The sequence below is a fragment of the Scylla paramamosain genome, chromosome 13 (assembly GCF_035594125.1).
Source record: "Scylla paramamosain isolate STU-SP2022 chromosome 13, ASM3559412v1, whole genome shotgun sequence".
In the NCBI taxonomy this organism is placed as follows: Eukaryota; Metazoa; Arthropoda; class Malacostraca; order Decapoda; family Portunidae; genus Scylla; species Scylla paramamosain.
Genome location: NC_087163.1, coordinates 8566754 through 8580000, shown reverse-complemented (window position 1 = coordinate 8580000; position 13247 = coordinate 8566754). Strand labels below are relative to the sequence as shown.

Genomic DNA, 13247 nt, shown 5'->3' with positions numbered 1-13247 from the left:
CTGCCCCCATCCATCGCCTCGCAGCGGCTGGCCAAAGGCGGCGGTATGCCCTCCTCTTACTACTCCCCCTTCTCCTCCTCCTCGCTCCCGCTGCTCTACTGACGCTACGACTAATGCCAGTGTCAGGCTGCTTATTTGTTGGTTATCGCTGTGTCTCGCCTGACTACACCAGCTACCTTTGCATTGGGTGGTGGTGGTGGTGGTGTAGAAAGGGTGGGAAGGTTTGGGTTTGTGGTGGTGCGGAGGAAAAGCGGCAGTGGTCAGCGAGATCTCTATAGCAGTGGTGAGTTGCTATTGTAGTGGGTTGTCGAGGTGCTGGTTGTCGCTAGTATGCTTAGTAGTTGTGGTGGCTTGTAGGGAAAGCTGGGGTGGTTACGGAGACTTCTGTGGTAATGGGAGAGCAAATTGTATTGTCGTTGTGGTTGTCTGTGTTATGATGGTGAAGGCTGTGAGTGTGGTAAGAACGTTACTGAAGATGTGGTACTGATGATAATGGTGATGATGCTTTTGTATTTTTTTTTTCATAGTTATGGGGGAGGAAGCTATCATTGTGTCATTGTGGCCACTATTGGTAATGATGTCATTCTCGTATTGTTGATGGTGATGAAGACTGCTGTTGTGATGAGGGCTGTGTAGTGATCGCACTGGTGATGATGGTGATGATGGTGATGGTTGCAAGGGTGAAAACCTCAGAGGTCGTAAAGGTTGTGATGGCGGTGGTGTGTAGTGGTGGAGTGCAGGTGGAGGGAAGGCTGGGAAAAATTACCATCACCACCACCACCGCCACCACCACCACCCCACCACCACCACTCCACCATCCCCACCCCCACCATCACCACCATCGCTTCAGACCAAGTCACCCGAGGGAGGAGTGACTGGAATGACTAAATATAAATACAAAGCAAGAGGCATGTATATAAAAAAAAATCATGAGACAAAAGACCATGACTATAACAAATAGATGGACAAAAAATAAAGAATGGGAAGAACGCCATAAAAAAAATGATGTGCAGTTAAAAAAAGTTGATAAAGAGGAGAAAAGAGAAAGAATGGAATAAACGAGAATGTATGAGGCCGAAACGAAAATTGGAGGATAGGAAAAAAGAAGGAAAGAAACATGATAAAGGAGAGAGAGAAAAGAGGGAATGGAATAGGAGAATATAGGCGAGAAAGAAAATAAAACGTGGAATACGTGAAAAGAATGATGAAGGAGAGAGAAGAGAAAGAGATAAATTAACATATACGAAGAAGGAAAAACGTAATGGAGAATGAGAAAAAAAAATGTAAAATTTATTAAAGAGAGAAAAGTGAAGGAAAGAAGCAGATGAATCAAAATAAAATATAGAATAGTAATAAAAACAGAAGATGAAACATCGTAAAAGGAAAGAAAATACAAAAGTGGAATTCATGAAACAAAGAAAAAAAAATATAAGAGAAAAGAGAGAAAATGAGAGAAATGAATGAACATAAACAAAGAGAGAGAGAGAGAGAGAGAGAGAGAGAGAGAGAGAGAGAGAGAGAGAGAGAGAGAGAGAGAGAGAGAGAGAGAGAGTTAAAAAGCGATGGATATCCGAGCTTGTAACAAGATCATAAATTTCGTGGCATTCAGGTGAGTGTGTATGGGAGACGCACCTGCCCGCCCGCCTGTGGTTACGTATGCAAATTGGATCGAGGAAGGAAAGAAAATACAAATGCTACCACGTGTGTGTGTGTGTGTGTGTGTGTGTGGGTTTCTAAGTAGGTAGATGTAAGAGTTTACCAGAGAGAGAGAGAGAGAGAGAGAGAGAGAGAGAGAGAGAGACTTAAACATCAAGGATATTTTGTAACAATACACACTTTTCTTTTCTTTATCCATAACTATGCTTTACATAATTTATAGTATGAAAGCAAAATACAAAAAACAAAAATACTCATAAAATGTGCTGACACTATTTTTCCTCCTCCTCCTCCTCCTCCTCTTGCTCTTCTTCTCTTGCTGCCCTAGATTCGTACAAAATCTTTCCATCCAAAACGGTTTACTTTATGTTACTGTTGCCCTTGATTCTGGATATGGCTTACTCACTCTTTGTTGATGTGGCGTGGCTATGATTGCTCTCTCTCTCTCTCTCTCTCTCTCTCTCTCTCTCTCTCTCTCTCTCTCTCTCTCTCTCTCTCTCTCTCTCTCTCTCTCTCTGGTATGCTCTTCCTGATCACAAAAAAACTACTTTATTTTTTTTCTGCTCCCTATCACACCACCACCACCACCACCACTACCACCACCACCACCACTAAACTACCACCGCCCCAGCATCTACAACCATTCCACACCACTCCACGCCCCCATTAGGCCCCATCGTAGGGAGTCTTGTACATGTTTAGGGTTACTCCTTGTAGCACACAGTTACCGGACAAGAGAAAAACCTCCTCTACTCTCTTCGCCTCTTCCTCCTCTTCCTTCTCCTCCTCCTCCTCCTCCTCCTCCTCCTCCTCCTTGGAACCCCGCGGCATTCCCCATCCTGCCTTAACCTTAGCAGTGACTGGTTTCTCACGACGAACCAGCTAGGCACTTCCATCCTTCCTACCTACCTACCTTCCTACTACCAGCCAACCTACCTAGTCCCTTGTAACTAGTTTTTATCCGTGTGTGTGTGTGTGTGTGTGTGTGTGTGTGTGTGTGTGTGTGTGTGTGTGTGAGCATTTTTTTCTGTTACTCCTGAATTACATTAAAAGAGGGAGGAGAGAGAGAGAGAGAGAGAGAGAGAGAGAGAGAGAGAGAGAGAGTGAGAGAGAGAGAGAGAGAGAGAGAGAGAGAGAGAGAGATGTGGGGGGTTTCTTATTTACTACGAAAAACTCACAAAAACTGGTCGTCAGGGATAAAACTTTTAATTCAGGGACATTAATGGAGGACTTAGCTAATGTTTGATTTCGGGGAGCTTTTTGCAGTAATGATCTTAATGATGGGTTATTACTACCTGTCCTTACCTGTCATGGAGCGATAGGGACCTGTTGCTTCTGGTTGTAATGATAATGGTGATGATAGTAATAATGATGATAATGATGCGGGTAGTGGTGATGATGTGATTTTAAGCTTTTATTTATGAGCACATTGTCTTTAATGATTAGTACATATATGTTTATTCAATGTGTAGCTTTAAAGAAAGACTGGATATATTGATGTTTAACCCTTTCCCTTCGATATGCAACATTTCTCGACAATAAAAATTTTGTATGAAATTTTTATAAGCGTCTACTTGAAATTACAAGGATAGATTTTGCAATTTTTAGCCAACATAATGTTTAAAGGTGGCTGTAGAACGAGAAGAAATGTTTCACAGCCGCTAGTGATTAAGGAAAGATGAGTCAAATACCAGTGAAAGGGTTAAGGATGGTAGGTGGACATAGGTAGGCAGATAGATGAGTGGTGAAGGGACTGCCACGTGTAGGCCTGATGGCTTCTTATATTTTCTCTTATATTTCCTCAGTTTATATGTTTTATTTTTCCTCTTTCTATATATTTCTCTCTCTCTCTCTCTCTCTCTCTCTCTCTCTCTCTCTCTCTCTCTCTCTCTCTCTCTCTCTCTCTCTCTCTCTCTCTCTCTCTCTCTCTCTCTCTCTCTCTCTCTCTCTCTCTCTCTCTCTCTCTCTCTCTCTCTCTCTCTCTCTCTCTCTCTATATATATATATATATATATTTTTTTTTTTTTTTTTTTTTTTTTTTGCTCTCTGAAGGAAATGATGGGTAGACGGGGAGGAACTTTTGTCTTTACTAACCCACGTCTCTTAGTTTTTAGAAAAAATTGTGTGTTTTGTCATTTCTTATTGTTGCTCCTTTAAAATAAACACAAGCACCTCTCTCTCTCTCTCTCTCTCTCTCTCTCTCTCTCTCTCTCTCTCTCTCTCTCTCTCTCTCTCTCTCTCTCGACGTTACCAGAATTTTTTTTCTCTCTCTTTTTTTCTCTTCCATCTGCTGGCGTTCGTTTTATGACCTCTTAGGTCTTCCCTTTTTAGCTCATTTGTCGAGAAAATAATGCCTGATTCGTATTTTTTGGTTCCAAATGGAGTGAGTCTGAAAGGAGAAGATTATCCATAAGGCAATTTTGACTCCTACGATGAGCCATAAAAGAGGATCGAAGCTTATGACCAATCCTCCTCCTCCTTTTCTTCCTCCCCCTTCACCTCCTCTTCCTCCTCCTCCTCCTTTTCCTCCTCCTCCTCCTCCTCCTCTGACGACGACGACGACGACGACAACTAATGGATAAAAATTGAAAAGAAAAAAAAAAACTAGTGTACAAATAAGACTTAGACCAATTTACTTGTTTACCTATTTGTTTACGTATTTATTTACACATACAGCCAATAACGCGAACGGTAGGTAAATCATACAGCCAGTAACTGCATAGGGAATGAAATGAACTGACCAATACCGATAGAGGGAGTGAAATTTACTGACGAATTGCAGTAAAGGAAGTGATTAACCGACCAATAGTAATAGAAAAAACGAAAATTGACTAACACATGACGGTAAGAGTGATAAGCCAACCAGTAATTGTAGAGGGAATGAGATTAACTGACCAATAGCAATAGAGGGAGTGAAATGAACTGACCAATTACAGCAGCGGATGATTAACCGACCAATGACGATAAATGGAGTGAAATCAACCGACCAATAGCAATAGAAAGATTAAAAATAAAAAAAACAATTACTGTAGAAGAGATGGAATTAACCAACAAATAGCGAGAGAGGGAATGAAATGAATAATCTAATCATGACATCAGATGCAACATAATCAGAACAACCTTAAAGAAACATACACACACACACACACACACACACACACACACACACACACACACACACACACACACACACACATGTAAAGGGATTGAAATAAGTAAGAGAGAGAAGGGATAGAAATAAGTAAGAGAGAGAGAGAGAGAGAGAGAGAGAGAGAGAGAGAGAGAGAGAGAGAGAGAGAGAGAGAGAGAGAGAGAGAGACGAACCAAGACCGACGCGTAGACAGAACAAACTATTAAGCATTCAAATTACCAACCCGGAACCCAAGCCTCAGTGTCCCTGCAAATTGCCCACTGCTGTTACAAAGGCACGTTTGCATTTATTAAAAGCAAAACGTCGCAGAATGTTGAGGTTCCGTCACACGCGAATGCCAATGAATGGAGGACGTCTGCGAAATGTCCAAATATTGCCAATAATTGAGAAAACAAAGCAAAACAGAAATAGCAGGTGACGCTCAAAATCCTACAATATTTAAGTGACATGGTAACGTTCTTCTGCCCTCAGTAATCATTTATCCAAGATCTCGTGAAAAAAAGGAAATGATATATGTTTGCTCTATAAATGTGAGAACTAGAATAACTTCACCATTCCTCCTGCTGCTGCTTCCTTACTGTATCTTCAGTATTTACTCATCCTTCGCGACATGTAAGGAAAGAAGACCGAACATTTCTATTTTGCCTGACCAGTACTTAGCAGTGACTGCCATAAACGACAGGGCAATACATACACTTCAAATTTCAGGCGAATATTCCAGTATATTGTTTTGCCTTAGTGCAAGTTACAAGTGCTACCTGAAACATACTGGACGCAGAACTCCGGGTTTCGAGATAAAAATGGTGGGTAAACATACAAAGAGGGAAATAAAAACAAAGACAGTGCGATGAAATATTTACTTTTAATTTTACTTTTCGTTTTTTTTTTTTTTTTTTTTTTTGCGGGGGAGGGGATGTTGGATGTTCAATATTTTGTGCTAATTAGTGAAAGTTACAGCTTGAAATTAAACTTTTAGGACGGAGCTGATTCCGGGTTGATCTTAACGCAGACGAAGAACCAAGGCAAGGAAAAATTAACAACAGCCCGACAAAGTGTGTGTTGTTAGTCTCACACACGGGGCGAGATCGCAAATTGAGATATGAAATTGGCTCTCATCAGCACAGCTTGTGCCGCCGTAGACTGCACGAGACACAAGCTTTATGGCTTAATTAACGTGTAGGGCATCCTGCCATAAAGCTACAAGTGACAGGACGCCCCGCCGCGCTCTGCCTATAAATTAAACCATAGAGAGAGAGAGAGAGAGAGAGAGAGAGAGAGAGAGAGAGAGAGAGAGAGAGAGAGAGAGAGAGAGAGAGAGAGAGAGAGAGCCAGTCATCCTCACCCTCATTCTTTCTCAGACTTCGGGGGAAAGAATTGCTTTAAAGTTGGAAAGCTGCCTGTAAATTTATCACACACACACACACACACACACACACTAACCACAGCACGTCTGTAAACTATCGGGCGAGAAGGAGAGGAAGAGGAGGAGGAGGAGGAGGAGGAGGAGGAGGAGGAGGAGGAGGAGGAAGAAAAAGAAGAAGAAGAAGAAGAAGAAGAAGAAGAAGAAGAAGAGGCGGGAAACAAGGAGTAGAAGAAGAATGAGAAAAACGATAAACGAGAGAAATTGTTAGACAGGAAATATATGAGCATGATGAAAAGGAGGAGGAGGAGGAGGAGGAGGAGGAGGAGGAGGAGGAGGAGGAGGAGGAGGAGGAGGAGGAGAAGGAAAAGATTAGTTGTAGCAGTAGTAGTAGTAATAGTAGTAGTAGTAGTAGGAAGACCAGAAAAGTGTTAATGTTTACAGCCGAACAAATTTGCGGGCCGCGTGAGTGAGTCAAACAGGCCGCTGCGGTGAGTGATGCGCCGTGCAAATTCTGAGCGATAACACCAAGTCTCGTTTGGATGTGGCTTTTATATCAGCCGGTAAAGGACTCGGAGGATTTAGGTCTGCGGTGCCGAAAGAGGTAAGAGAGAGAGAGAGAGAGAGAGAGAGAGAGAGAGAGAGAGAGAGAGAGAGAGAGAGAGAGAGAGAGAGGAAGTATACTAATTATCACATATGCCTTAATTAATATTGTCCTTACTGTTATCACAATTATCTTTGGTATATTATCATGTCAGTATGTTAGCATCGCTGTATCATTACCATTATTTCACCACGCACATTCATTTATCTTCATGAGGTCCGGGTACTTGATGGCCAGCGTTATAAATACATCAGTCTGTGAACCTGGAAATCTTTGCAGGACTATTTACTCAAGTCTTCGCCGCGCCGCTTGGAGTGTTGGGGTTGGAAGGTGCTCTCTGTCTAGAACTTGGCTGCCGCTTATTAAGACAAAATATCATGTTGTGGATATTGCTCGCTCCATAATTTTGATGCTCAGATGAGAGTGGTAAAGAGGCTAGCTTAAGGAGAGAGAGAGAGAGAGAGAGAGAGAGAGAGAGAGAGAGAGAGAGAGAGAGAGAGAGAGAGAGAGAGAGAGAGAGAGAGAGAGAGAGAGAGAGAGAGAGAGAGAGAGAGAGAAACAGGCAGGCAAGCAGACAGACACAAGACACAAAGAATGATCATAAAGGCAAATAGACAGACACAGAGAATGATCATACAGGCAAACAGACAGACAGACAGACTGAGAGACAGAGAGAATGATTACACGGACAGACAGGTAAAGGCAGAGAGAATAATCAGACAAAGAATGATCAGACAGACAGACAGACAGACAGAAAAACAGAGACAAAGACAGAGGATGATGCAAACTGACTGACAACAAGCAGAGTTTTCCTAGTCTCACAAAAGTAATATAAATGAGTGTCACACGAATGGAATGTCCTCTCCTCCTGTCTTGCTTCATGAGTGGAGTGTGAGGTGAACTTACATCTGTCCACGAGGCACAAGTATTTACATGTCAATCTTTTTTTTTTTTCATTTATCGTAATAAACTTACCTGATATTTTCCCTAATTAGCTCTTATTTTCTTCTGTTTTTCATTTACTATCTTTATATCTTCTTTCATTTATTGTATTAAACTTATCTGGTATCTATTTTTCACACATTCAACATTTATCTTTAGTTTTATTCACTTTTCTAAGAAACTTACTCAAGGTTTTCGTTCACAAACTCTGCGGTATTCAAACATAAAATATCAACAACTTCCTATATCAATAATTTCAAACTTACCGTTTTTTTCTCCTTTCCTGTGACTGGCTAGACAAGATGACGTCCTTATATATATATATATATATATATATATATATATATATATATATATATATATATATATATATATATATATATATATATATATATATATATATATATATATATATATATATATATATATATATATATATATATATATATATATATATATATATATATATATATATATATATATATATATATATATATATATATTGTTTTTATTGGTTTAGGTGTGAACATGTTAAGTTTTCTTGATTTTTCACTTTTTGAGACACTGAGACAGGTTGTCACTGTGGTAAGATTCACTCTTGGGGACTCAGGTCTAAGATTTCTCTGGTTCAGACAGACGTTTTCCTAGGAGAGTTAAAGGGTCTTCATGTTCATTTTTTTGATTTGCGTAATTTCTTTGATTTTGTCTTATGTTTCGTTCCTTCTTTACTGACGTCACTTGTATTTTCTGGTTTTTCAGTGTCACTTATAACACACACACACACACACACACACACACACACACACACGTTAATTTTATGAACAAGCAAACAGACACATGATCGAGAATATGAACCTCACATTACACACTAATAACTGTACACCACCACAATCACAAGTCCATCACCCTTCATATGTGATATCTTCCATTACGAACAGATGCAAAAAAAAGAATAAGAAGAAAATGCAACATACGTACACGCAGCACCAAACATTTACTGACACCTTCAAATCCTTTCCAGCATTTTCACAGCATCGATTTCTACACGAGACAGCAATTAACTCACACGAGACACTATGGAATTGCACTCATTAATGTTACATAGTGAATCACCTCAGAATCTTTACTTTATTTTCCCAACACAGGTCATTGGAGGTGTTGTTCAGCGCGCCCTCTTGTTACCCGGCTCAGCGCTCCTGTCTCAAGGAGGAACACGAGGCGAAGGAGCGACGGCGAGGGAGTGTGTGACGCGACTCCCTGGCGACCGCTTACTGGCAGGCGGACGGCCCTCACCACCACCACCACCTCCATCACCACCACCACCACCGTTCTTCATGACCCGCCCACCTCCATCACTACCACTACCACTACTGCTCCATAACCTGCACATCATCACTACTATTATTGCTTCATAGCCCATCTACTACCACCATAATCACCATCACCACCATTTCCATTACCGTTACCGCCGCTACTACTGTCATTACAATCCTTGCCATCACCGCCGCCATTACTTTTTTTTTTAATGATCCACCCACCACGACCATCATTACCACTATCACCACTACTTACTGCTTCCATGACCTCACCTCCACCACCACCATCATCCTCACTACTACCACCACTACTACCACCATCCCTCATGACCCACCACCACCGCCACCTCTACTGCCAACATCACTACAATCATCGACACCACCATCGTCACCACAAACTTCACCAGCATCACCCCGCGATCCGCTCATCACCGCCACTACCACCACCTCCACCACCATAGCCCATAACCTTTCTTCCACCACCACCACCACCACTACTCTCCATAGCCCGCCCTCCACCACCACCACTACCGCCGCCGCCGCCATACCATCAACATCAACAGTACCGCACAACGTTTTCATTTACATCCATTTACATCTCATCTATTCAGTGCCAATGTTTAAAATTTATCAGACTTTTTTATTCCCCTCTTCACTTTGATTACGGGTCGGACTTACACAGAAACCGACAGATTTTCAGTGGAAGCCGGAGAGCTGGCGTAATGTATTACTTCTGAAGGTGAGGCAGAACATGTGTTCCTGCAAGGTAAGATATATGAAATTTATTTGTACATCTACATCACGTCGTTCGATAATGGTATAGAACGAATTGCCCAACAGATAGCTCAGTTGTTATTTGTTCATCCGTATATTGCGACGCAGGTAGTACATGAGGTTGTGAATTGTATTTTGATTTTACAGTTGTAAGTTATGAAGTATATATGTATTTGAGCTTGGTTTTGCAGCTTGAGTAAATAACGTAGTAATTTTGTGTGTTGATACTGAAACTTAACAGCATTCGGTTGCTTTACAATTGTTTGTTCGAATCCCAAGTTCGCGCAAGGGTTCACTTCACTTGCGAGCGGCAGGTCAGTGGAGTCGCTGCCACAGGGAGGGGCGGTTGGCGAGCTGCGGCCCACATTCCCATCTCTGACCCAGCACGATGTGTCCTCGAACGTGTGGGGGCGACCCGCACCGCCTGAAGGGCCTGAGGAAGGAGTGAATAACCCAAGGAATCCGAGCGGCTCTTCAGAGGGCGGTGAGGAGCGACGAGACGTCAGCCACTGGTCTGCGAGGAGGGCGGGTAGGGCAAGACGACCACCACCATGTCCACCGCCTCCACCTTGCCTGGGGCTCACCTCTGCTTCATGCAAGTACCTTCCATCATCTTGAGGATACTTTCAGAAGCCATTTACCATCTATTTTGTTACTTATGAGCTTTAGGCAGTGATGTTTGAGTACATTTCTTCTCTAATCACCTTTACTACATCATAAACATCATCCCTCATGATTGGTTAGAGTGCGCTGGCCTGCCTAACTCTCTCTCTCTCTCTCTCTCTCTCTCTCTCTCTCTCTCCAAACACACACACGCACACACACATGACAGATTTTTGGGAGCACAATCATAAGTTCATTAGTGTGGGGGATGAGGGTGGCAAGGGAAACATTTTTCTCCTCGTTCTCAAGTTCTTCCAAGCAGGACGAACCATTATATATTATTATTTTTTCCTAAAATGTATTTCTTTTGTGTCTTGCTGTGCCTGCTGTATTTCAGAAATTCTCATAATTGTGCAACTCTATTAAAAAATACGAGTAAACTATCTGCTCGGTGTCAAACTCAAGGCCTGCGCGATGGCCTTACATGGGCCGCGAGATGACAAGTTAATTTTCAAGTCGATTGTTGTTACAATTAAGAAACTACTGAACTGCGGTACCATTTTAGATTTACACCATTATACTCTACAACATTGGGAATGTGATTTTTGTATACCTTACTGGATTCTAAGGAACTTTATTTCCCATGAGTTTCCGTGGGAAATCCATAGTTTTCAAAATAGACACGGGCACTTCCCAAAATATTCCTTACACCCGATCCAGTAGGACAGGTCAGGTTAAGGGGAGAGAGGGATTATAGTGTAAATCTAAAAATTTACCTTAAACTGCTAACGCGAAACATAATAACATTTACTTAATATTTACGTGACAGGGACTATATATATATATATATATATATATATATATATATATATATATATATATATATATATATATATATATATATATATATATATATATATATATATATATATATATATATATATATATATATATATAATGAAACCGTTATTCTAATAGATTTGCATACAATCTTCAGTAGTGTATCTGGCTGATTTAGAGGGAGCGGCGGTTCTGGCGCAGCTCATGCCTGAGGGATGATTGTGTGAGGTTACGTTACTATAATTTTCTTGAGGCGTCCATTATTATGCCCAGGTTACTGTCGCCTCGTCGGTAACCTGACTCAAACCTTTTGGCATCATGAAACATTCTGATCGCTGAACTAATCATTCAGCACTGCTTCACTTACAAACTACGTGTAAGCATGAAGTTGATTTCGTTTTCATTTCATTTTAGGGCTCTTACTTACATACACGTCTTTTTTCTTGGTTTGGATGAATGTGTTCTTAACTTTAATATTATTCTCTGCATATTTTATGAAGATCATCTCCTCCATTAGCTACGTACATCATTTTACGATGATATTCCAACACTTTCTCTCAACCTTTGTGTCGAAGTCACTGCTGATAGAGTAATGCATTTTGCATTTTTAAAACTTGTCTAATGGGACTTTATTTTTGCTGTCATATGCTTGTGTTAAACCGGTGTCTAAACTTGTATGAATCATGGTATTTCATTTGACTACTGAGCCTGATACTTTCATTCAATTTATAGAAATTTTGAATATTAACTGCTACCTGGATGCTCAAAAGAAAACCTACTCCATCCCCTTCTTGCATGCTGGAGAAAAAGTAGTTCTTACGAAAATTCGTCTAAAAGCATTTTTACCTCATTTCGTTTTTTTTTTTATTTATTTTATTTTTATTTATTTATATATATTTTTTTTAATGCCAGCTGCAGTTTATAAGGGTTTAGTTCATTAGAACCTAAGGGGAAAGTGATCACGTGTAAAGGAGGTGTTTTAATGTATTCCAGAGTATAGTAAATACAGTAGCAGCGGAAGTGAAATATAGAAGGTTTGGGGATAGAAGCAAGAGCAGTGCAAGGTGGACAGCATAAACTGACGAGACCGTAAAAGAAAAGGAAAACATATGAGAAAATGCTAAAAAAAAAAAAAAAAGTTGAGGAGAAAATTAAAGCGAGAACATTGTGTAATTATTGTCTTGGAATCGGAAAATGAAGGAAGTGATAAGAGCAAGTAAAAAAAAGTAAATGAAAGTGTTGCTTTGTCAGTACTAGTTAAGAAAAGGGGGAGACAGAAGTGTAAGAATATGAGAATGAAGACAGGGGGTGGCGGTAGTGAAAGGTTTTGTGGAAAAGGCATTTTGACAGTTTAATAAATGAGAAGATAAAAAGAGAAGCAATAGGGATAGAAAATGTGCGTTTATGTAGAGAAATGGTAAGAGGAGGTAAGGAAAGGTGATGGCTGGGACAGTCTGGCAAAGTTGCAAGCACAGAGATGTGGAAGTATAAAGTGTCAGTAGAATAAATGCTTCTAATATGTGATCTGGCTTCAGGGTTGGCATTAAAAGAAACTCACTACCCCCTCCCCCACCCTCCCCCGCAAAAGAAAATAAATAAATAAAACAAATAAATAAATAAATATATATATATATATATATATATATATATATATATATATATATATATATATATATATATATATATATATATATATATATTTATTATATTATATTACATACCGAAATTTTGTTCTATATCATACTGATAGATAAGGTCTATATATATGTCCATTTACATAAAAAAAAAAAAAATGTACCATTCATTTCGTGTACAGTACAAGCTAACACAGGCTTTGTTCAACCGGACCAATCTGTATCAGCATGACCTAAACAAGTGTCTGTTCTTCATTAACAGGTGTCAAAATCTTTCAAGATCTAACTCCCTTCCTGACTTCTGGCATCTAGCCAAAAGCTTCTCCAATAACTTTGCTTCTTCATCTTTCCCTCCTTTACTTCAACCT

General features: G+C 40.3%; 1 protein-coding gene and 1 long non-coding RNA gene across 2 annotated transcripts in view; one reads left to right on the top strand and one right to left on the bottom strand.

The window, feature by feature from the left end:
* The window catches only part of LOC135106405 (uncharacterized), a 64335-nt gene extending 55362 nt beyond the window's left edge, over window positions 1–8973 (bottom strand). Inside the window, exon 1 of the mRNA XM_064015403.1 lies at window positions 8840–8973. The gene's annotated coding sequence lies outside the window, so the exon portion shown is untranslated. The remainder of the gene's footprint in view (window positions 1–8839) is intronic.
* LOC135106406 (uncharacterized) overlaps window positions 1–13247 on the top strand; it is a 62544-nt gene that overhangs the window by 3755 nt on the left and 45542 nt on the right. The window contains exon 2 of the long non-coding RNA XR_010271282.1: window positions 8858–10397. This is a non-coding gene — a long non-coding RNA (uncharacterized LOC135106406). The remainder of the gene's footprint in view (window positions 1–8857; window positions 10398–13247) is intronic.